The following is a 24,986-nucleotide window of genomic DNA, read 5'->3' as shown; positions in this document are numbered from 1 at the left end:
TGATTTTTAAGTAAATAAGCATATTTTACTTCTGTTTATCTTCTACTGCATCAAACAGGTGTTTCTTAACACAAAAAGGATTTGTGAACCTTCTCTTCTGAGTTTTAAATTCTAAATTTCATGCAAGGCCTCTGAATTTTGGATTTTATTAACAGACTCCATAAACTTCAGTTATAAGTCCCCTTTACTTACTCTTGCTATTGGTGCAATATTGTTGCACCATCCAAAAGACTGCAAAAATCAGTAAATGTATCTTTAAAATGATCAATTGCTTTTGAGTTCTCAAATCAAAATTGATAGCCGTGGCTATTAAAATAAGACAGACACATTTGTAGATTCTAAATATTATTGATTACTTTTGGTAACTCTCCCCCCGGCAATAACTAAATTTTCACACAAAAAATAAATACATATACAGGTTGGACCTCCCTGGTCCGGCACCCTTGGGACCTCACTGGTCCCAGATGAGGAATTTTGCTGGACCCAGGGAGATCATTTCTGGTCTGCCCACTGGCCTCCCAACTGGCTCCTCACCTCCAGCAGGGCAACAGGGCCAGCAGACCCCACAGGACAGCCATCGTTGCCCTGGCTCCAGGACCCACACAGCAACCATGCACGTTGCGCTGGGGCTCCGGCACTCACGGGGAAGCTGCATGCACCATGCTGGGAATCTGGGATCAGCTGAGCAGCTACGCACCATGGATCCCTGCCTCACCAATCTACCATAGCTCCCAGCCCTGTCAGGCAGCCACGTGAGTGTCTCCCAACCCCGCTGGGCAGACCCCACAGGGATCCCTGCCACTGGCCCTCCACCAGGACACTAGTCCTCCAACATCTGTGTCAGACTATGGATGTTGCTGGACCAGAATATCCTGGTTAAGAGAGTTTCAACCTGTATTCAAAAAAATTAACACCTCCCACCAAAACTCAAAACACCTAAACCTTACACAAACTGATCTCCATATGATCTGAGTTGTTCAGGACGTCAGAATACCTGACTATGTTAAATCAGAAGGAATCCCATGACATGACCCTGCAATCTTCTCTATATTTAACTGCAAAGAACTAGATTATCCCTGGTGTGCAGATGGGAGAAGAGTACAAGAAAAAAAAAAAAAAAAAAACCTGTAATATTCTCCTTAAACTCTGAAGGATTTTCTTTATTATACTTTTTCACCAAGACCCACTTTTGTTGTCTTGCCAGGGCAGAATGCCTCTCCTTGATTCCCAATAGCATGTCTTAAATAGAGCATAGCACAAAAGCTAGTCAAAAAATGGAATATATGGCCTAATTTTAAAATCCTTACAAGCGACTGAGTGGGTAATGGATCATTAATTATTTACACACACAAATTGAAGCCCAGAAAAATATACAAATAAACATGGGGGGAAAAGCAATCAGGGAAACAATACATGCAAATATAAACTTAGGTATATCCAGAAGAATAACTCCAGTAATTAAGACAGTGGGCCTTTAATATCAGGCCTTCTCTGGGGTATTTCCCTGGGGGATTTGAATTCTAGGACACACTGATCTCCATCATCTCTTTCCTAGAGTTCACTTACTGAGCAGAAAGCAGAAGTCTGCCTTCTACCTGACATGTCACTTCTAACTACCTCTGCTACAGCCAGCCAACTCTACACTTACTTCACCTGGAAGTATGCAGAACTGATCCCTGGGGAGCTATCATAATGACTCCTGAGAACACTGGTTGAATGTCTTAGGATGCAGAGCCCAGTCCTACCACACCAACAGTAATTCTGAGCAATAAATTGAACTGCCCTTTTTGAGAGTCACAATACTCAGAAGTTATCTGTGGAATTGGATAGTATGTGTTTTGATATCAGACGAGCATTATCATAGATTTGAAGGTCAGAAGGGGCTATTTATCTATTTTGTTTTCAAAGGGGACCTGTGGCACTTCTGTTGGTATGAACTGACAGAAAACTGGGAGACAAACAACAAATACCTTTGGCTCAAAAACAATTGTAATAGCAATATATGAACCAAAATAGGAAAGAACTAGAAAAGGATCAGAGAATGTCTGTAGCAAGGTGACACGCAAGAAAGCAGTAACCTAGAACCCCAGTCTATAGCTGATGGAGCAGCACATTTCCACATCATGCCTCCTTTGGATGCTTTTGGTAACTCTACTAATGAGTATGCCTAAGCCCTTCTGGACAGTCACCAGGAGTAGTCCTATATTTAGTTGATTGAGTGGTAAAATTAAAATACTGTACTGGTGTGTTGTGGGCACCCACTGACCCTGAGGGGGAGGTGCCCCTCCCCGAATCTTGGTGGATAACACCTGACGACAGGAAGCCAGGAGGCGGGGTCAGAGCTATAAAAGGCCTATCAGAGAGGCCCGTGTGAGCCAGAAACCTCCCCTGTGCACCTAAAGGAAGAGCTAGACCCAGGAGAGGTGGAGGACTGGCCTGGGCCACCAGGGCCCCTACTGGATGGCGACCTAGAGGGACTGCTTGACTGGTCAGGGGTTCCAGAACTACGAAGCCCAGAAGACCTGCACCAGGCTCAGGTACCACCCAAGGGAGAGAAGGGAAGAAGCCCAGGGTCACCGACCACCATTTGGCTGCACCAGAACCTGGGCAGTGCATTTCCGAGCAGGTACCCCCTGGCCCAGCTGCTACTAGGGCTCTGGGCTGGGATGCAGTGGAGTGGGTGGGCCTGTGTTCCCCTGCTACTCCACCCTTGGGTAGCAATCACCCCCCCCCCCCTTGGCTGTTACTGCACAGCAGCCTGAACCTGCAGAACTGGTGCCCAAACAAGGGGCCCCAGCTGGATGTGCACACCAAGACTTTTGAACTGGTTATTTCCTTGCTGCCCTGTCCTGAGCAAGGGCCTAGCTTTTGGAACTCTTTGGGTGTGCTTAAACTACACCCCTCTGTCGGCAGAGGGATGTAAATTAGACACATTGAAGTTGCAAATGAAGCTGGGATTTAAACATGCCGCACTTCATTTGCATAATGGTGGCCACCGCTTTTTTTTTTTTTTAAACTGGGCTTTTCGGAAGAAAAAAAAAAACAAAAATGCAGTTTAGACAGGGCATTTTCAACAGAAATGCCCTGTTTTGAAAGATCCTGTATTCGGAGGATCTTCATTATGCAAATGAAGCACAGGATATTTAAATCCCGGCTTCATTTGCACTTTTGATGTGTCTAGTTTACATCCCTCTGCCAACAGAGGGGTGTAGTTTAGGCACACCCAAAGAGTTCCAAAAGCCAAGCCCTTCCTCAGGGCGCGTCAGCAAAACAAGTGTGCTGCCCTGCCCTGAACTGAGGCTTGGGGCACTGGATTCTGTGTGCTGCCCCGCCCTGAACCGAGGTCTGGGGCTCTGAACTGTCTGCCACCTGCCCCAAGCCGGGACTGGACCCTGGACTGTTTATTGATTGGCCACCAGCCCTGAAGAGCTAAAGGACCTAGCTAGTTCCCCAGAGAGACTAAGCAGGAGGTAGAGGGGCTATTTGAAGACACCCACTGACCCCGAGGGGGAGGCACCCTTCCCCAAGCCCTACAGGCTTACACAATGGCAGAAACCCAAGACTTCAGAACCAAGCTATCCATGCAAATGTGACACTATTGGGCTGCAATATTCCCTAAACAAATAGGGTTGCCAGGTGTCTGGTTTTGAACCAGACACTCAAGTATTTGAGCTTTCTGTTCAGGAAACAAATTGAGAAAATATAACTGAGAAAATATAAATGTCCGGTATTTTCTAAAGATGTAATATAGATTGTGATATAATGTCAAGTGTGCAGGGCCGGCCCGAGCCCTTTTGGCGCCCTGGGCCCGGGAACGCGCTCCCCCCCCCCCCCCGGGCGCACAATGCATGCACAGGCCGGCCACAGCCGCTGGCGCGCAGCCCGGGGTCTGACCCCAGGGCGCACGGCGTATGCGCTGCCCGGCTTGGCTAGCGCTGCTGGCACACACACTGGGCCGTGCAGGGCCCCGTGGCCATGGGGGGGGGGGAGGGAGAAGGGTGCTGCGGGAGCCAGGCGCACGGCTCCTGATGGCAGCTGTAAGGGACACTGCACGCCCCTTACAGTTGCCATCAGGCGCCCCCCCATGAGTTGGCGCCCTGGGCAGCTGCCTGGCTCGCCCATGCCTCCGTCCCGTCCTGCAAGTGTGTATGGTATTTTTGTTGAAACCATCTGGCAACCCTATAAACAAACCCTAGTGATATTACAACCAAATGTTGTCAGAGTCTGCACTGATCCAACACTTAAGTTTTCCTCAAATAAAAAAAACCTAAGGACGATTAACAGTATTTCTGCATAGATGCTAGAATTACTTTCCATGCCACCTATCTCTGATGAGGCAGGGGATATCCCTAATGCCATGGCCTGGTGCCATTTCGCCCTCCCCACCCTTCCACGTTCCAATTCCAACAGCAAGATCTATAGCATAAGAAGTTGTTCGTTTCCACATCTCCCACTTTGAGGCTCGGGAAGCCAGGACCTCCCCCGCTGTTGTCCTCAGCGCCCTTGCATTTGAACAGAGCGCTCCAGCTACACGCAGCAGGAAGCAGGGTGCGAGCAGGACAGTAGCTTCCTTTTGCTTTCAGCTGCAGGGCTCTCCCTGCTTCCTGGAGCCGGAGGCTGCAGCCCCTCCAGCCAGCAGGCCAGGCGAGCTCCGGGGAGACCATTCCGAGTGGCTGATCTGCACGGAGCACTGCGAACTCGCTCGGGCTGCGCGTGCATTTTGCACCCCCATCCCCCCGCCATCGGGGAGCTCGGCGATATCCCAGCCCCATGGCGCGAGAGGGGCCAGAGGCAGCGGTGAGAAGAGGGAAGCCAGCTCTTACCCCCGCTGCGTCTCAGCCCGAGCTCCCAGCTCCGTCTGTCCGCTCGCCCCCAACCATTATGAAGAACAGCAACAGCTGCCTCCAGGCCACACGGCGAGCGGCGGGGGAGGGGAGAGAATCCAACCACGAGGACCGGACAGAGCAGCAACAGGAAAGAGCCAGGGCCAATAAAGGCAGGAGCTCAAGGGTGCAGTTTGTTCCTTATTGACAGTTCCCAGGTCAAGACGCCTTAGGAACTGCATTCATGTAAAATTGCTTTCTAAAGAAATTTCACCAAGATCAATAAGATTGACTGCTGTGCCCAATTGCATCAGGAATTCGATATGAAGGATTATTAGAATAAGGGACTGGGTTTAACTGACTGACTGGTTATGCAGCAAAAATATATCTCCGGTCACACACACCCTCCCTGAGTCACCCCTCCCCTCCTCCCCCGTGAAATCATTAGCCTGGTTTGAGACCGAATACTGCACTACCTGACCTGAACCTTTAACTGCCTCTGTGTATTATGCTGGCACAGGGCACACCCCCACCTCACTGATAAGGCTCCTGGAACATTGGGAGCAAGGATCAGAGGATTCCCTACTCACTAGCTACTTCAGAATAGCCTAAAGGTCACAGACTAGCCTAATGGTCACATGTCTCTTGAAGTGACCAGAGAAGTATTTGTTAAAAATAGTCAAAGCCCAATTCAGATGGCTCATGGTGAGAGGGAGATTTTATGGTGAGAGGTAATTGGCATAAGATGAATTAGGCTCAGGAGGCGATGTGGCGATGGCATGAGCTAGCGCTCCTGGTGCTCAGACAGAGTGAGCGTCTGTTTTCCTTGCAGCAGAATCAGTCAGTCAGGGAAGCAGCTCCAGGCAGTAGGTTGGATGGGAAGTTCTGAGGGGGCATAAATGGTGTGAAAGGATCCATCTTAAGCAGGAAGCGCTGAGGCAGTAAAAGTGGGTACATGAGCTGAGGTTGGGGGCAATGACAGAGAAGGCTGAGGCAGTGAGGGGAGGAGACAGGAGACTTGCAAGGAATAAGAGATCCTCCAGAAAAGGGCTTTATTCCGGAGGATCGCGCCAGTGTAGACGCTCTTTTCCGGCTTTTCCCCAAGCCGGAAAAAAAGCGGCGGCCATGTTTATTTAAATCCCACGGGGATATTTAAATCCCCCGCGGATTTCCCTATTCCAAAGTTCAAAATTAGCATGCCTCTTCCGGAGAAGGGGCCAGTGTAGACGTAGCCAGGGTGTATTGGTCTCATTTGGTCATTAAGCCAACCTCCCTTGTACAGTTCCATAGACTAGTCTTGTGCCCTTATGCACAGGACTTCCCAATAGTACAGCAATGGGTCACTAAATGTGAGATACTAAACGAACACTACAGACAGGCAGAACTATGGATTGCTCAGAGTGATACTGACAAGACATTGTTACATGCATCATGACCTCACAAACAGAGCACGGGAGACCTGGCTTTTATTCTCAGCTTTGCCACTGAGTTGCTGGGTGATACTGCTGTATCTGAACTAAGTATTATTATTAGCTAGATTTCAGATTTGTGTCCTACATCATCACTGACTCACTGTATGTAGCTCCTTGGTCAATAATTCACCCTCTCCAGTTCTCATTTAATCTGTGAAATAAAGATAATGATAGTCTATTCAACCTTTATAGCTCACGGGGGAAGGGAGAGGGGATAGGAGTCTTAATTCCCTGAATTGTAGAACCCACTCAGATATCTCCACATGAAAGGTACTACAGGAGGGCAAACTCAGGCCCTTCATTCTGCATAGTTTCAATTTGTGTATGTCATGGCGCTCACCTGCCTCCCATGCACCTCACCTCACGACATTGGGTTCACAATACTACAGGCAGCTAATCATTTTTGTTGATCTTGTGTGGAACTACTCCAATTTATCCACATCTTTCCTTAAAAGTGGCACCCAGAAATGGACACAATTCTCCAGTTGAGACCTAATCAGTGCAGAAGAATTATTTCTCATGTCTTGCTTACAACACTCCTGTTAATGGATCCAAACCTGATGTTTGCTTTTTTTGCAACATTATCACACTGTTGACTAATTTGTGCTTGTGGTCCACTGTGACCCTTACATCCTTTTATGAAATACTCCGTTCTAGCCATTTCCCTTCTTATATGTGTAAAGAAGATTGTTTCTTCCTAAATGAAATCCTTGCATTTGTCCTTGTTGAATTTCATCCTATTTACCTTAGACCATTTCTCAGGTTTGTCTCAATCTTTTGAATTATAATCCTATCCACCAAAGCACTTGCAACCTCTTCCAGAACAAAAGGAAAAACTACGTAGCACTTTAAAGACTAACAAGATGGTTTAATAGGTGATGAGCTTTCGTGGGCCAGACCCACTTCCTCAGATTGTATTCTGAAAGAGACATAGGCATGACCATATATACACAGGAATATAATAAAAAAGTGAACACATTATTAAACTGACAAATCAGATTTACAACAGCAGGTGGGGTAAGGTAGAGGGAGGGAGGGAGGGAATAGCTGTTTATAAGTCAATGAATAGCTAATCAGGGGTGATAAGTGGGGAAGCTGTCTTTATAATGTGTAAGGTAATTAGCATCTTTGTTAAGGCCCATTCGTAAAGTGTCAAATTTAAGCATGAATGAAAGTTCTGAAGTTTCTCTCTGTAATCTAGTGTTAAGTCTCTTTGAAGTAAGATGCATGTAGTAATGCTCATGCTACACCCCCTCCCTTTGCATACTTATTGGTCTCTGAGGGTATGTCTACACTACCCCCCTAGTTCGAACTAGGGGGGGTAATGTAGTCATACGGAGTTGCAAATGAAGCCCGGGATTTGAATTTCCCGGGCTTCATTTGCATAAAGCCGGCTGGCGCCATTTTTAAATGCCAGCTAGGTCGGACCCCATGCCGCGCGGCTACACGTGGCACAGACTAGCTAGTTCGGATTAGGCTTCCTATCCGAACTAGCTGTACGCCTCGTGGAAACCTAGCTAGTCCGTGCCACATGTAGCCACGCGGCACGGGGTCCGACCTAGCCGGCATTTAAAAATGGCGCCGGCCGGCTTTATACAAATGAAGCCCGGAAAATTCAAATCCCGGGCTTCATTTGCAACTCCGTATGACTACATTACCCCCCCTAGTTTGAACTAGGGGGGTAGTGTAGACATACCCTGAGTTATCACGTAAGTGTGGGAGTACTTTAGAGAGTTAGTCAAATTTTTTTCAACAATCTTGAAATGTTCACTAATATCAGTTGTGAACAACTTTTTTTCTTTGGAAAAATCTAAAAAAAAAGTCTGGGAGAGGGAAGCAGGAATCCTTATTGGAACAGTTTAAGTATTTTATTATTTAAGAGAAAATTATCCTTGATCATCAAATCTCATTCTTCAGATAAGGCCTACTGATGGGGGGAGCCACAACAGGGGCAGTTACCCCAGGGTCTGACAATTCAAAAGGGCCCAGGGCTCCCAGCCACTGCCACCACTGCTACTGGTGGCAGCCAGAATACTGGGCCCTTTAAATCACCATCAAAGCACAACTTTGGGGGGAGGATAGCTCAGTGGTTGGAGCACTGGCCTGCTAAACCCAGGGTTGCAGAGGCCATTTAGGGATTTGGGGCAAAAATTTGTCAGGGATGGTACTTGGTCCTGCTGTGAGGGCAGGGGACAGGACTCAATGACCTTTCAAGGTCCCTTCCAGTTCTAGGAGATAGGCAATCTCCATTATATTCACTTTCAGAGTTGGGAAGGCAGGCCACTGCTGTGGTCCAGTGGCACTTTGGGTTGGCTGCCCATGGCCCTGCTCCTTCTGGAGGTGCAGAGCTGACCTCCCCACCCCTTGCCTTGGGGCCTGCAGAAATTGTCAGCCCCCTTACTTTAGATCTAAACCCCCTTATGACAATCAGGCAGGAATTTTCCTTCCATAGCTAGGTATATGGGGCAGCATTTTTCCGCCCTATATAGCATCACATACTGGCTACTCCTAGCAGTGGTTCCCAACCTATTTTATACTGCAGATCGGCAAACCCATTCACAAACTTTTGGTGGACCAGTAATATTTTATTTTCATCAGTCAGCTTTAGCTTCAGCAGTCGCTAAGTGGCGGGTGGCTGCCGCAGCTGAAGCCAGATGGTTGTGGCAGCTCTGGGGGCCCCCCAGTGCCAACCCTAATCTCTAGAGCACTCCATTCCCTTCCAGCTCCAATCACTGACCGAGTCTCCCCTGCACTCAACCCCTCCGGGCCAACCTCCTGCCCTCAGAACCCCCACGTGCCAGCCCCCATCTCAAATGCCTCAGTGCCAGCCCCCTACCCCCTAGAACCTCCCCACCAGACCCCCCTCAAGTGCCAGCCTCCTGTTTTCAGAGTCCCCCAGCGGCAACTCCCTACCCTGGACACTCCAGTGCCCTCTGGTGTCAGCCCCCCAACCCTTAGCCCCCGCTCCTCCCCAGCACTAGCCTAGCCCTGTGCTGCCTCCCAGCCACCAGCTGAGCGCTGCTATCCAGGTTGTGGCTGCTCAAAGGCTGCTGTGCCAGGATCCGCATGGCCCTCCCGCCATGCAGCGAACTGCTCTTCCGCATCCAGGAGGAGACCCCAACCCCTGCCCGCTGAGAGGCAGGGCAGGAAATGCCTTTCCTAGCCACCGAAGTGGGATGGGAGGTGCTGGTCAGTGTACCCTTGCCCTGGTCCCCAGAGCCACTGCCTGTCCACAGACCAGCGGCTAGGAATCGCTGTCCTAAGAGGAAAGATGCTGAAACAGACTGGACTACTAGTCTGACCTGGTATAGGAAATATCATGTTCCTAAAACACAAAAACAATGGATTTTAAACAAAACAACCCTCCCAGCAAAGTCTTCATTAAAAATTAACCTCAAGGGAACTGAAGGAAATGGAAGCAAGAAATAAGACAGCCCTTTCCTGCCTAGTTGTTGTTTCTCTTTGGTCAAACAGCTTGTGTTGGGCCTAATTGTTGGAGGACACAGAAGATAGAATGCATCACCAAAACAGCTTCCTGCCCTGGATTTGTAGGCCAGCATGTAAACATGCGTACAGAACCCCACTTTGGCATTTGGAGTGCAGATTCCTATGTGTCCTCCGACAGCTCACTAAGCATGTTTGCAGTGTTGCTTTAAAGTTACAGGATTGCAATTAAGAAGTTTTTATTACTGTCAAAAGATTTCCTCAAAAGAAAATGTTTATCTTGAGAATTTGAGATTCCTTGGAATTGATTTCATATCAAATACACCTGATCAGCAAACACCCAAAGTTTCTTATACATTTAGGGATAAAAGCCAAGGTTACATCCTGTAGTCACTCAGCTGCAGTGAGGGGCTTTGCAAATTCAAAGAAATACCTGAACAAAAATTAATCCCCAGCAAGGGCATTGGGTGGCAAGCACACATTGGGTATGTCTAGACTACATGGCTCCATCAGCTCCGTCATGAAATGAGGTTTACTGGAGCAGTCGATAAAGGCTTCCCTTGTCGATCGCGGCGCGTCCAGACTGCCCCGCTGTGCCGCCAAACAGCTGATCTGCACAGCGTGGCGGCCATTTTGATGTAAATGAAGCAGCGATTATTTAAATGGCTGCTTCATTTTCCTATGTCTAGTAAACTCATCTACATGGCTCCATCGACGGAGCCATGTAATCTAGACATACCCACTGGAAAAAAAGAATTAGGAGGTAGGTAAGTGATGTGATCATCAATAAAGCCTTTGCAGGACACAGTAAAATGCTATCATGAGCTCTGTATATGACATTGCTGTTTAGCAGTAGGACAGACCAAAAACTGTCACTTGTGGGTAACTGTTACAGTCTGTATCCCTATGTTCACCCCTTTTTCAAGGCTATGATAAATAGTGTATAAAGAATGCCTTGTGAGGTATCATCTGAAAACTCAAGATTTGCTGATCATTTTGTCCGGGTAAAATACGAGTGGCAACCCTGTACATAAAGTTATAAGATTCTGCTGTATAATAATACTGAGGCAATGCAGACTTGGAATAAAAGCCAGTTCCTCAGAGACAAAATAAACTGACATATCAGCCAGCTTTCAACAAAATCAGCTGGACTTTCACCTGGTTCAGCAGCCATTCTTGGTCAGGAAAAATGGTGACACAGAGAAATGAACATCTTGGTAAAGAAAACAGCTAGAAGTTCCCATCCCCACAGACTTTCTTGCCTCTTGCACCCCCAGCTGGAGATGATTTTCAAAGAAGATGAAAAAGTACACACAATGGGGATGTAAATAGATGCCCCCATGGGCACTGACTCCATGGGTGCTCAGGCACTGGAGCACGCACAGGGAAAAAAAAAAATGCATGCATGCTCAGCACCCACCAACCATGGCTGATTGGCAGCTCCAGGGTGCAAAGAGGTGGAGTAAGGTTAGGAAGAGCCATCCTGGGCCCCATGGGACTCAGGAAAGCCTAGGAGACTACCGGAGGCCCAGGTACCAGACGCCGGGGCCAGGTCTACCTCTGTACTCATCAGCAGCAGTGGGAGCTATAGGAATCGGAGCAACCCAGCCCCACCGTGCTCTGCTTCACCGTCTCCAAGCTGGATCAATGGGAATTTGAGATAAGAGGACTGAACTTGTCATTTCCAAGTAACTGCATGAATTTTCTGATTTTCACTAAGTACAACTGGTTCCTCAAATTTCATTACACCAACAGCCTGTAGGTACATCTACACAGTAGGGCTTAACTCAAAATAAGCTATGTCAATTGTGTAGCTTATTTTGAAATTGGGAGTGTCTACACAGCACTTATTTCGAAATAGAGCACTCTTCCTCAGACTTCCCTTGCTTTTCATGCAATGAGGGTTACAAGAGTCAGAGTAAGAAGTCTTCCAGCTTGACAGTATTTCAATATTATTTCAAAGTAACTGCCTGCTGTGTAGACGCAGACTAAGTTATTTTGAAATAACTAGTGTTATTTCAAAATAATGTTGCTGCGTAGACTTACCCGGTGAGATACTCTTTGGCTGGAATGAGAGATTTCAATGGCAACTGTTCCATCTCTCACGCAGTGAAGAAACTTTAGGTGTAATGGACATGGTTGCAGGTTCATCAACTAGACATCCCTTCAATGGTGGTTACTAGTTACAGGATTGTTAAATTGCTGAGTTGGCTAGCATCAGCATTCCATGCCTTTATGCTAGCAACTATGAACACCTAGAGGCTGGGCTTTGGCTGGTTTTTTAGCACTTAAGGCCAGATACCTATTGTTTTGGATGCAGTAAGAGGAGCAGCTCCTCCAGCAGGAACCACAGGTTCAGCAGTGGTGGAAGAAAGAGGACAAGGAAAATGAGGATGAGACCAAGCAACTGCTACTAAAGGAGCAGTTTCTAGAGCAGCACTATTTCATGGTGCAGCACTATTTCTGGCTTGGGAAACCAGTGTCTTGTGGTGAGAGAGATTGTTCTGCACAGCTGCAGTGACCAGAAGGGCCTAATAATCAACAAGCCAATTCTAGGTCATTAATTTCCCATTCCACATCCTCTGATTTTACCAAAGGTTATTTCAACATATTCCTTGAATCATATCAATTAGTGAGGTTAAAATGTGTTTAACCATGTAACCGCTAACATTTTCAGCCATTAAATGGTTACATGCAGGAAGGTGCGGAGGCAGCCCTCACCTGACTCCCCATGATGCTGCCTCTGATACTGATGCAGCAGCATAGGGGGCAGCAGCTCCCCAGGATCCATCGTGTTGGAGGAACCAGCAACTGTGAAGGTTAACCAATGAGTTCAAGCTCATTGGTTAATTGTATACACAGCTGCATTTTCCTAATATCAGCCATGACTTACTTTGTACTATTTTAGTCTGTCTGGTTCTCTCATAACTATTTGTAACATTCATTACAGAAAGCAACTTAATCTACTTTCCATCCATATTTCTTGCTACAATTCATTGTAACTTCTTCTGAACATTCATATACCTTTTACAATTGGTATCATAACTAGGGTAAATATTCAGGACTAATGTGGTCCTTGAGTGCACAAGCAGGGAATGTTGAATAGGAATAAAGAGACTATTTTACCTCTATATTTAGCACTGCGACTGCTGTGACCATTGCTGTAGTACTGTGTCCAGGTCTGGTCCCAACAATTTGAGAGGGATACCAATAATTTAGAGGGGATTTGGAGAAGAACAAAAAAATAAATTAATGGATTAGAAAACATGCCTTATATTTTAAAAAACTCAATTTATTTTGCTTTATCAAGAAAGGGTTAGGAGGTGACTTCGTGACAGTCTACAAGTACACACAGGGGAACAAATATTTGATAATGGGCTCTTCAGTCCAGCAGAGAAAAGTATATTACTCTCTACTGGCTGAATATTAATATTGGACAAATTCAGATTGGAAATAGTATGTCTATTTTTAACAGTGAAGGTAACTGACTCATGGACAATTTACCAGGGTCATGGTGGATTCTTCATCACTGGTGATTTTTAAATCAAGCTATCAGCAGTGGAGAATGTGGGTGCACACAGTATTCTGCTGATACAAGGGGTGGAGCAAGGACCCAATGAACTGTGCCACAGGGAGAGTTTGAGACTATCAAGGCACAACATGAGGAAGTCTACTTTGCAGAGGGCTCATGTACTCTCCCAGTATAGCCACTGGAGCAGAAGTCCTCACTGCAAGAAGGACTGCAGACATTACTTAGGCAGTTACTGAGGGCCAAGCAGCAACAGTGCAAGGCCCAGGGAAACCTATGGGCCTATATGACCCAGGTAGCAGATTGCAGCTAGTTGTACTCTGACTGCTATGAGAGGAGAACAGGGGAAGCTGCTGGTTTAGTGAAAGAAGGCAGGACACCAGGGGCAAGTGCCCACTAGCAGAACAGAAGGTGTGGGAGATCAGTCACCTGGGGCTGGAGGCTGGGGCTAGGACCCAAGATCCCTTACTCCTGAGGGCACAAAGGACATTTTAGGAGAGTGTACCCATACCAGGAGAGGACATAAGCTCCACCGCTATCTCCCAGCTAGGTTGCTCAGCTTCATGCTGGCTGCAGGAACACACATGCCTGCCACTGCAATGAGGGTAGAGAGGCCTGACACCTGCTGCCACCCAGTACCAGGCCCCCGTGGTAATCCCCCAGGCTGCCCCGAGTCTCCCGGGCTACCATAAATGTGGGGACCATCCTATCCATAGGACAGTTGAGGCAGCTGCTGCAGAGCTTCCCAAACCGCAGAGCCCGGGGTGGCCACCCCAAATTAATCTATAGACAGGACAGCTCCGATTCTAGAACGTAGGAACAGTCATACTGGGTCAGACCAATGGTCCAGGTAGCTCAATATCCTGTCTGATGGGCCAGTTAACCAGATGCTTCAGAGAAATGAACACACCAAGAAGATTTCAAGTGATCCACCGAGTCATTGAGTTCCAACTTTCAGCCTCGACTTCCTGGAATCAGCCCCTGATCAGTTTCAGCAGCAACTGACTTGGACACCTGGGGCAGAGCAGCTGGAGTGCTGCCGGGTTGGTCCAGTAGCGCCGAGGTGCGGCACTACCGGACCAACCCGGCAGCACTCCAGCTGCTCTGCTGCAGGCGTCCCCAATTCAGCCGCTGCTGAAACTGACCAGCAGTGGCTGAATCAGGGACGCCTGGGGCAGAGCTGAACTATCGGAAGGGGGGCTATGAGGGGTCTGGGGTGGCATCCCCCCCACAGCCCTCCCTTCCAATAGTCCGGCATATCTGATAATCCGGCACCCCCTGGGTCCTAAAGGTGCCGGATTATCGGAGGTTTACTGTAGTAACTGTTTAAGTCTTAACCTGACTCCTCCTGTTGCTGTAACAGAATAGAACACAATCAAAGAACCATAGCCGGTTTGGCTATCTTGCCGTGGCCAGGGGTAAACGCAATAAAAGCTGAGCGTTGAGTCGTGCTGTCTCCACAGGGCGGACTCTTGGGGCACCCGTCAGCTTCCCTGGCTGCCCGCTGCAAAGGGACTCTGTCCTAGCAGTTAAAAACTTGGGTGTGATAGGGCTCACAGACCACTCATTACCCCAGCCACCGGCTAACAGGTGGCCGTCTCCACTTCCCTTCCTTTGTTTCTCCCTCTGGGAAGAGACTTGTTATCTGCTCAAGCTGGGACTAAATGTCTGGGCCAATACACATGTGGGTGAGTCGGTGGGAGTCACACATCACAGCGCAGGGGAACCCCGGGTTACAGAACAGACAACACCCCCACTACATCACAGAGGTGCACAGGTTGTCCGCCCATTGTGCAAAAAATGACTTCCTTATGTTTAAAATCTGCCACCTATTAATTTAATCGAGTGATCCCTAGTCCTTATGTGAAGGGGTAAATAACACTTGTGCATTTTTCCATATAATTTATCATATTCCCCTTTAATATGACCTTTATCATATTCTCCTTTAATCATCTCTTTTCTAAGCTGAACAATTCTAGTCCTTTTAATTTTGCCTTATACGGAAGCTGCTCCATCACCCTAATAACTTTAATTGTCCTTCTCTGCACCTTTTCCTGTGTGAATATATCTTCTTTGAGATGAGGCAACCAGAACTGCATGATTCAAGGTGCAGGTGTATTACAGCTTTATATACATTACTCTATTATAATGTAAATAATAAATATCTGTTAATCCCTTTTTTAATGGTTCCTAACATTCTGTTAGCTTACTGCTGCTGCACATTGAAAACATGTTCAGGGAACCATGCAGGAGGATTCCAAGATGACTTTCTTGCGTGATAAGAGCTAATTTAAATTCCATCATCTAGCTCAGGGGCAGGCAAGATATGGCCCACATGCTACATCTGACCTGCCAAACCGCCAGATCTGGACCATGGGTTGCCCTGGCGGGACCGTCAGACACGGAATAGCCAGCCACTTCAGAGCAGGTGGCTGCTCCCTGTAGCTCCCTGCACCGGAGATGGGGGTGGGAGAGGACGGTTGGAAACGGGCCAATGAAGACAACACCATCATTGGGGTTTAGAGGTCTTGCTTGCTCAATATTGTTAGATTTAGCTAATTTGACACAGCTAGAGAGAAAACCCTTTAACTAGGTTCAACAGTTACTCTTTGTATTTAACCAGTGAAAGAGAGATTAGGATATACAACAGGTCTTACATGGCATTTTTTATATATACTCCTTATATAAGCTAAATAATGTGCAACTGCATGATAACTAGACTTTCATACTTTCCAATTTACTGGAGCACATTCTGATAGATACCACTTTCTAAGTAGGGTTCAGAAGTTTCTAATCACAGCGTATTTGGGAAAGTATGGATTAAGGATGTTAAATATTGGTTAATTTACTAGTTGAGTAGTCGATGGAATTTCCGCTAGTCTGCTAGTCGATAGGCACTTGTACATTTCAAAGGAGGAATGCGGACTTCCGTATGCAGCATGAAGTGAGCAGAAGTCCTGCTGACTCCGGGCTGCAGGCAGCATGCCAGCTTTGAAATGTTCAAGAGTCCCTAGCGGGGGCTCTTACATTTCTAAGTGGAAGCGCCCTCATGGAGCCCAAGGTCAGCGAGGGACAGGGGACTCAGAGTTCCCCACTGACCCCAGGCTCCATGCTGCACTGCTGCTTTGAAATACCACGGCAGTCCTTAAAATCCTTAGTATGGATTTCACAACTAGGCTGTAGGTCTGCCCTGTAACTGAGATGCACAAGTCGCTATCTAGTAGATAAGAGACTGCCATATAAATGGGAGATGAGAGAATAGAAGAAATTCAGATGTGCCAGTCCAGTGCAAAGACAGATGGAAAGAAAGCCGTATATTGATGGCTCACAGATCTGACTACACAGGGTTACTATGGGAGATGTGGCATTCAAACATCTCTTCAGAAATACTTGGGGATCTCAGTGATTGCACTCCTTGCCCACAGCCCCCTTTTCCCAAGCAATGTCAGCTGTGGGGGATGTCCAGGGAGCCTGGCAGGGGGTGGCAGCAGGGATTAGGACCCCTGAACTCACCACAAAGGCAGGAGCCAGAGCGACCCAGCAAAGAGAGATGTAAAGAAGTAGTGGACTACCTGATAATCCTATGCCTATTGGGTAGTCAAATCGACTACTTGCATTCCCTCCCCCAGCTGCCTCTGTATCAAGTGGGGGGAGGAGCAGAAGCCTGTGCTGGTTGCAAGGGGGGGGGGAGGGGAAAGAGAGCTGGCTTAAAAGCTGGTTTCCCCACAGCACCATCTTCACAGTGCCACCCATCCCTCCGCTGCCTCTATCAGAGGTGGGAGGGCAGGGGCTGCTTTGCAACAGTAGTTCCTATGAATGAGAGATACCAAATCCGCACTGGGACCCCTGCACACAGGGGCTGCTGCCTGCCAGGCAGGCAACTGGACTCAATTCCAGCTGGCAGGACAAAACCCCGCTGTGTCTTTGCAATTTAACACACAGGAGGAGCCAGGAGGCAGGCTACCCAGTTCCTACTGCCTTTTAAATTGCAGAACTGCAGCAGTGCTGCCTATTAACTAATCAAGTAGTTGATGAAAATTCTATCGACTACTCAATTAGTTAATACCCGCATTTTAACATCCCTACCAGCAACCCGCTCTGCTCCGCACCACTGCCTGCTGAGCTCTACTCCACTTCTCTGCAGCAACGGGAAGCGGAGCATCCTGGTGCAGGGATGCCTTGTCTCCCACCACAACAAGCAGAGCAGGCTACCAGGTCACTCAGGCGCTTGCTGCTGTGATGACTGCAGGGGGATCTAAGACTTGCTGATGCCCCACACCAGGCTCCCCAAGTAATCCTCTGTCTGCCTTGGCCTATTCAGAGATGGGTGAGGTGACTGGCGCAAGGCCCCACAAAGCACAAGGTCTGAGGTGCCCACCCCGAACCACCCTATGGACAGGACAACTCTGTTCACAGGTGCTTAAGCTCTCCTGCACCCACACAAAAGGTTTGCCAGGACAAGTGCTAGAGTAAACAGTGTTTCCCTACTTGTGGCCAAACAGCCAGCATTTACGCTGCCCAACTTTTAGCGGCACATTTGTGTCACTTAAAGATGTGTAACGTAGCCAAAGCCTTAGTGCTATTGCTTCTAGTTGCTTGCTGACTCATAGATCCTTGCTGTAGTTTACAGCGATTTTTATTTTGGTTATCTTTGCATTCATAGGGACTAGAAGTGTTTTTCTTTTGTTATTACAGGTACACTACACACTTGGCATATTGACATGACACATATGCTGCAGAGCCCCCAGCATTGGGTGTAAATAACAGTGTTGATGGTGAAGTACGGCTGATGAATAAGTCACTGCTAAGTCCTGTGCTTGTGTACCTTACACTGCTCTACATGCTGAAGTAGCACCTCCCCAATTTACACTGCTATTTTTAGCAGCGCAGCATCCCGCAGCCAGAGCCTTTCCCAGACACTGGGAAAGGCTCCAACTGCAAGGAGCTGCTGGAACCATTTCCTTCTGCTCCCCACCTGCTGAATCCTTTCACTGTAGCACATCTCTACATATACCTTGTACAGCGCCACCATCCAGTGGTGTGCAGTACAGACCTACCTACTCTGGAGAAAAAGATGCAGCCACCAGAGAAAAGTATCAATTCATTCATCACCCCAAACCAAGCCAATCTAATCTCTGATCACCATAGCACTTCATAGTCACTGCCACCCTTGTGCTCTCAAGATAGTTGGTCTTGCTGCTAATGGTTGGTATTCTGGAGTTATGTTGCAGTCGCCATTTGGGGCCAACTGACCAAGAACACGGGGTGCATACAGAATTCAGGGATCCCCAGGTATCTACATTCAGGTTTGCAAGATAGCTGCTGCAAACCTGTGTCACTCTGGACTTCATAATTACTGTACTATGAAATATGTATGCCTAAGATGTAAGGAGTTATGTACATATACTGAAAGTTATGTTAACGTCTGAGATTTGGAGCTGCTCACCAAAAGGTTAGAATCAAATAAGAGGGATTTTTTCCATCTGTCTACATGTAAACTAAATCTGCATACTTCTCAATGAACACTTACTTACAGTCTGAACTTAGCACTAATTGAAAAATCTCCAGGGCAGGAGTGGGCAATAATCTTTGATGGGAGGCCCTGCCAAAAATTTGTTAAGTGGCTGCTGTCTGTATTCTTCTGTGATATTAATGGAGGAGGTGCAGGGTTTGGGATGGAGGTTGGATGCAGCAGAGAGCTTGGGGTAATTGGGGTTCAGGAGGAGGTGTGGGGTCTGGAAAGGGGTAAGGGTGCAGGAGAAGATTCTGACCTGGAGGAGGGATGTAAGAGGAGGTGCAGAGTCTGGGAGGGGTGTGACACTTGGGCCAGAGGTGCAGGAGGCAGTGCATGGGTTTGGGCTGTGACCTAGGACAGGAGCTGGGAGAGGGGGAGAGCAGAGGAGTGTGGGGTGCCAGGTGCAGGCTCTGGCTGGGGAGATGCTTAACCTAGGCATCTCCTGGCCAGCAGCCCAGCAGGAGCCTCAGGAAGTCTCCCTGCCTGCCATGCCCCATAAGCCACTCAAAGTGGCCTGCTGGGGGGTCTGTGCACATCTCAGTGCTCCACATGCCTCTGGGGAGGGCCCTCCACAGGCTGCCTGAGCTGCAAGCATGGCCCAGGCATCTCCCATTGGCCAGACACCAGTCAATGGGACCTGCAAGATTGATTTAGTGCATCTGCACAGCCACTGGTGAATTGAACACCGCATCAAATAATCACATAGTGAAGACAAGCCTTAAGTGTAGGTACAGAGACAGCCTGAATCTTTCTTTACCTAGGAAGTAAGCAAACAAAAGGTTTGCTTCATGAAAGGAAGATCACAGCCAAGCCTAGCTGCAGTACAATGGAAGTATTTTGGATAAACTTTTGCTGTGTGACTTGACAATGTCTTGTTATTTAAGTTTAGGCTCTACTACGAGCATTTTTTATATTTAACCTTTATTTCTATTACTTCTGCTTACTGTCACTTGATGTCTCTATAAATAAGTCTCAGTGTGTACTAACCAATGCTGTGTTCTGTGGTGTAACTAGTAAGCTGTAAAGTACTGTTTCCTAGTGTTGTGACTTTCCTGGGAAGAATCAGGTGCTAGATATTTCAGGGAGATGCTCAGAGGACTCAGGAGTTCGTTAGAGCATGCCTCTCGTTAATCTGTAAGGGGTGGGGAGAGCATCACAGCTTGGAAAGCAGTATTTGTGTTTCCAGAGGCCGGTGGTATTGGGGAAGTGATATACAGTAGGCCTCACGCTCAGGCTAGGTCTATACTAAAGCCAGAATGTCAGCTTAAGGTATGCAACTCCAGCTACATAAGTAATGTTGCTGCAGTCCATATACCTTAAACTGAGATTGGTGCCATCATCACAGTGGGAGATAAGACAAGTGCTCCTATCAGCTTCCTTTACTCCTTGTGATCAGGGGTGCCCTCAGCATTCAATTTAGTGGGCCTGAGGAAAGGTGGTAATGAGGTGCCTCACAACCCTGGATACCCCAGGAAGTATCACAAGAGTCCCATGCAGGAAACCCACATGTATCTGCCAATTTCTGTGTTTGGCTAGGAGAATGGGAAAACCAAAGGCAGAAGATCTAGCTGATACATAAAATACACTTGGGAACACAGATATAGATAAGTATTCAAGCTACTGGACTATGAGGTCTTTTCCCTCCTTTTTTAAAAACTGATTTTCCTCATGAAAATTCAGCATAGGCAGTGATGATGCAAGTTTCTAAACCTTGCTCCATAATTGTTTTAATCATAATCTGCATCTCTGCCGCCTTGTCTACACAATGAAATCATTGTTTCTAAACGCTGTCGGCAGTAGCCATGCTAGCGGAATGAAAGCTGAACAGAGTACTACAACAAATTGTGGTCACTGACCTGCCAACTAGCAACACAACTGGCTGCATCTAGACTGGCAAGTTTTTCCACAAAAGCAGCTGCTTTTGCGGAAAAACTTGCCAGCTGGCTACACTGGCCACTTGAATTTGCGCAAGAACACTGACGATCTAATGCATGATAGTCAGTGTTCTTGCGCAAATACAATGACTCTCCCGTTTGGGAAAAATCCCTCTTGCGCAAATGCTTTTGTGCAAGAGGGCCAATGTAGACAACTGAGAACCGTTTTGCACAAAAAAGCCCAGATGGAGAAAATGGCAATCGGGGCTTTCTTGCGCAAAACGGCGTCTAGATTGGCACGGACACTTTTCCGCAAAAAGTGCTTTTGCCCAAAAGCGTCCGTGCCAATCTAGACGCTCTTTTCCGCAAATGCTTTTAACAGAAAAACTTTTCTGTTAAAGGCATTTGTGGAAAATCATGCCAGTCTAGACGTAGCCAACTGTGTTTAGCTCTCATTCAGGTACGGTGAGTGTTGACAACTGTGTTCAGACATGGCAAGGTGAAAGCAGTTCAGTCTCCAATCCATGCATAGGGAATCATCAGCTTCTCTCCTAACATTACTGATAAGGGTGCTAATAAGGCACAGCTATTTATTCATCATGTGGACACCTGTCCACTAGGAAATAGATTGAGAACACCTGCTCATTTCACACAGGTCAAATTGCCATCACTAATTACTTTTATCATTAAAAATGTGGGTTACACATCAACCAGTGGGCAGGAGATGAAAGGCTTAACTTCTTAGCTCCTGAGGCATCCAACACCAGATCTGTTAGTCTGACAAATTTAATATAGATTGCTATCAAAGTACACTGCATACTTAGTAGTATTTGCAATTAGCTTGTCCTTAGATATTTTACTAAACAAATCATATGAGTATAGTGATAATAAAACTGCCCCAGTTACCCAGATACAGTTGATAAAAGTAACAGCACAACAGCAAAATATTGTAAGAAAAGCAATTTCATGGTACTTTGTGCTAGTGCTATTTTGTAACCCAATCAACCCATTCTGTGGATGACTATTTAGAAAGGGGCAGAGGCAATAATTAACATGAAAGGTCCCCCCCAAAAAATGGAAGTGTCAGAGAGAACAAAGCAGGGATAAAAACAGCCAAATCAGATTTTAAAAGACAATATTAACCATGTACAGTAAAACTCCAATGGTCCGGCATCTGATGGTCCGGCACCATCAGGAACCTGAAAGTGCTGCGGGCAGCCGGACCATTGGAGCTGCTCTGCCCCTAGCTTCCCTGATTCAGCCGCTGCTAAAACTGACCAGCGGCTGAATCGGGAAAGCCGGGGGCAGAACAGCTGGAGCGCTGCCCCTCAGGGCTGTGGGACCAACCCAGCAGCACCCCAGCTGTCCCCGATTCAGCCGCTGCTGAAACTGACCAGCGGCTGACTCCAGGAAGCCTGGGGCAGAGCAGCTCTGCCTCGGGCTTCCTGGAGTCAGCCGCTGATGAGTATCAGCAGCGGCTGACTTGGGGACACCCGGGGCAGAGCAACTGGGGTGCTGCCGGGTTGGTCCAGTAGTGCCAAGGAGCAGCACTGCCGGACCAACCCAACAGCACCCCAGCTGCTCTGCCCCAGGCGTCCCCAAAAGCAGCTGGGGTGCTGCCGGGTTGGTCTCGCCGCACGAAGGGTTGGTGCTACCAGACCAACCTGGCAGCACTCCAGCTGCTCTGCTGCAGGCTTCCCCAATTCAGCCGCTGCTGAAACTGACCAGCAGCGGCTGAATCAGGGACGCCTGGGGCAGAGCCGGACTATCAGAAGGGGGGGGCTATGAGGGGTCTGGGGCGGCATCCCCCCCACCCCACCCTAGACCCCTCATAGCCCCCCTTCCGATAGTCCAGCATATCTGATAATCCGGCACACCCTGGGTCCTAAAAGGTGCCGAATTATCGGAAGTTTACTGTGTTTTGATAGGCACTTCATACTAAAAATCTAAATAATAGTATAGAGTGTTGTGTTTAAATCATGTGAGAATTAACTAATGTAACCAGGATGACCACCACCAAATTAAATTAGGAGTTACGTATTTTCTTTAAAGACAAATGCCAATCCTTTCTTATTTACCCCATGTTACCAAAAAGTAGGCAGAGTGACATTGCTATACATGGTACCTATCAGATGTTTTTGGCCTTGTTTTTGTATCCCTTGTACTCCCCCATTGACCCACTGTTTCTCACTCACTCCTTGCATCATGTCTGAAATTTCAGAGGGGTAGCTGTGTTAGTCTGTAACTGAAAAAAACTTAAAACAGAAAAAGTCCTGTAGCATCTTAGAGACTAACATAAAATGTAGATGGTATCATGAGCTTTCATGGGCACAACTCACTTCTTCAGATGAACAGCGTTAAGAGGTCCAGGGTACAAATAAATAGCAGAGAAAGAGAGGGGGAATGGGGAGGGAAGAGAAGAGGAAAAATATTATCAGCTAGAGTGTACATGCTAAATGAGGCTAATAGAGTGGGCTCTAAGTATTCTAAGTACGTGGTGCTTAACTTTTTATGTCATATGGCTGTGGAATGCAGCGGCCCATCAAAGGTCTTTGTTCAGACTTTGGTTCAAAGTGTCATACTTGTAAATGAAACCAAGATCTGCAGCTTCTCGCTCCAGCTGGTTTTTTAAATTGCTTTGTAATATAGTCATTTTTAGATCCACTAGTGAGTGCCCAGGCAAACTGAAATGTTCCTCAACAGGTTTGTGTGTGTTACCATTTCAAATATCTGATGTGTGTCCATTAATCCTTTGTCTTAGAGACTGTCCAGTTTGGCCAATATACATGGCAGAGGGGTATTGCTGGCATTTCATGGCATAGATCACATTGGTGGATGTACAGTTATAGGAGCATCTGATGTGGTGGCCTATGCGGTTAGGTCCTGTGATGATGTCATTTGTATAGATGTGTGGACAGAGTTGGCACCGGAATCGATTGCTGGAGTAGGTTTCTGAATGAGTATGATGGCAGTGTGCCATGGGGTTGCTGGAAAGAATTTGTTTGAGGTTAGGAGGTTGTTTGTAGGCGAGGATTGGCCTCTCCCCCAACACTTGTGAGAGTGAAGGATCATTTTGCAGGAAAGGTTGTAGATCAGTGGTCCCCAACTTTTTGGGGCTGCCGGGCACGGCACCACACATATGCCCGGGGTAGGGGCCGCGCATGCGCCAGGGCGCAAGAATGGCTCAGGCCGGCCCTGGTCACTAGGCAGGAGCACATAAATGCCCCGGTGGGCACCGTGTTGGGGACTACTGTTCTAGATTGTTGTTGATGCACTGGAGAGGGTTAAACTGAGGGCTGTAGGTGATGGCCAGTGATGTTCTGTTTTCTTTGTTGGGCCTATCTTGAAGACTCTGATGCCTGGGTACTCGTCTGGTTCTCTGTCCACACATCTATACAAGCAACATCATCACAGGAGCTAACCACATAAGCCACAGCATCAGAGGCTCATATAACTGCACTTCTACCAATATGATCTATGCAGCAGGGTACTTAGAATACTTAAGAGATCACCCTGTTAGCCTCATTTAGCAGGGACACACTCATTGACAATATTTTCCCTCTTCCTCTTTCCCTCCCCATCCCCTCGCTCCCTCTGCAATTTGTACCCTGGACTGCTTAACTCCATTTATCTGAAGAAATGGGTAGTGCTCATGAGACCAGCTACATGCTTTGTTAGTCTCTAACGGTACGTCTAGACTACAGGGTTTTGTCGACAGAAGTTTTGTCGACAGATACTGTCGACAAAGAGTGTCTAGACTACATTCAGATCTGTCGACAAAGCAAGCTGCTTTGTTGACATAACTGTGGACGCAAAGGACAGTTTAGATGCAATAACGTCTTCTGTCGACAGAACTCTGTTGACAAAAGGCGTTATTCCTCGTAAAATAAGGTTTACCAGCGTCGACAAAACTGCTGAGTTCTGTCGACGTTATGTTGACAGAACTCAGCGGTACTGTAGACGCAGATTTAGGCTATGTCTAGACTACATGCCTCTGGCGACAGAGGCATGTAGATGAGGCTACCAGGCATAGGAAAATGAAGTGGCGATTTAAATAATCGCCGCTTCATTTAAATTTACATGGCTGCCGCACTGAGCCGACAAATAGCTGATCAGCTGTTTGTCGGCTCAGCGCTGTAGTCTGGACGCGCGGGTGTCGACATCAAAGGCATTTGTCGACCACCCAGATAAACCTCATCCCAGGAGGTTTACCTGGGTGATCGACAAATACCTTTGATGTCGACACCCGCGCGTCCAGACTATCGCGCTGAGCCATGTAAATTTAAATGAAGCGGCGATTATTTAAATCGCCGCTTCATTTTCCTGTGC

At 47.4% G+C, this 24,986-nt stretch overlaps 1 protein-coding gene across 4 annotated transcripts in view; it reads right to left on the bottom strand.

Moving 5' to 3' along the window:
• LRRC20 (leucine rich repeat containing 20) overlaps positions 1–24,986 on the bottom strand; it is a 254,866-nt gene that overhangs the window by 228,753 nt on the left and 1,127 nt on the right. For 2 of the 4 annotated variants that reach the window (XM_006122780.5, XM_089780132.1), the window contains exon 1: positions 4,824–4,980. The exons of the other annotated variants lie outside the window; for them this stretch is intronic. The gene's annotated coding sequence lies outside the window, so the exon portion shown is untranslated. Of the gene's footprint in view, positions 1–4,823; positions 4,981–24,986 lie in introns of those variants that run through there. 4 annotated transcript variants of the gene reach the window in all.

The sequence above is a fragment of the Pelodiscus sinensis genome, chromosome 8, assembly GCF_052426305.1.
Source record: "Pelodiscus sinensis isolate ZL-2025 chromosome 8, ASM5242630v1, whole genome shotgun sequence".
Classification (NCBI taxonomy): domain Eukaryota; kingdom Metazoa; phylum Chordata; order Testudines; family Trionychidae; genus Pelodiscus; species Pelodiscus sinensis.
The sequence above is the reverse complement of the archived record's forward strand: the minus strand, read 5'-3'. Positions and strand labels throughout refer to the sequence as shown.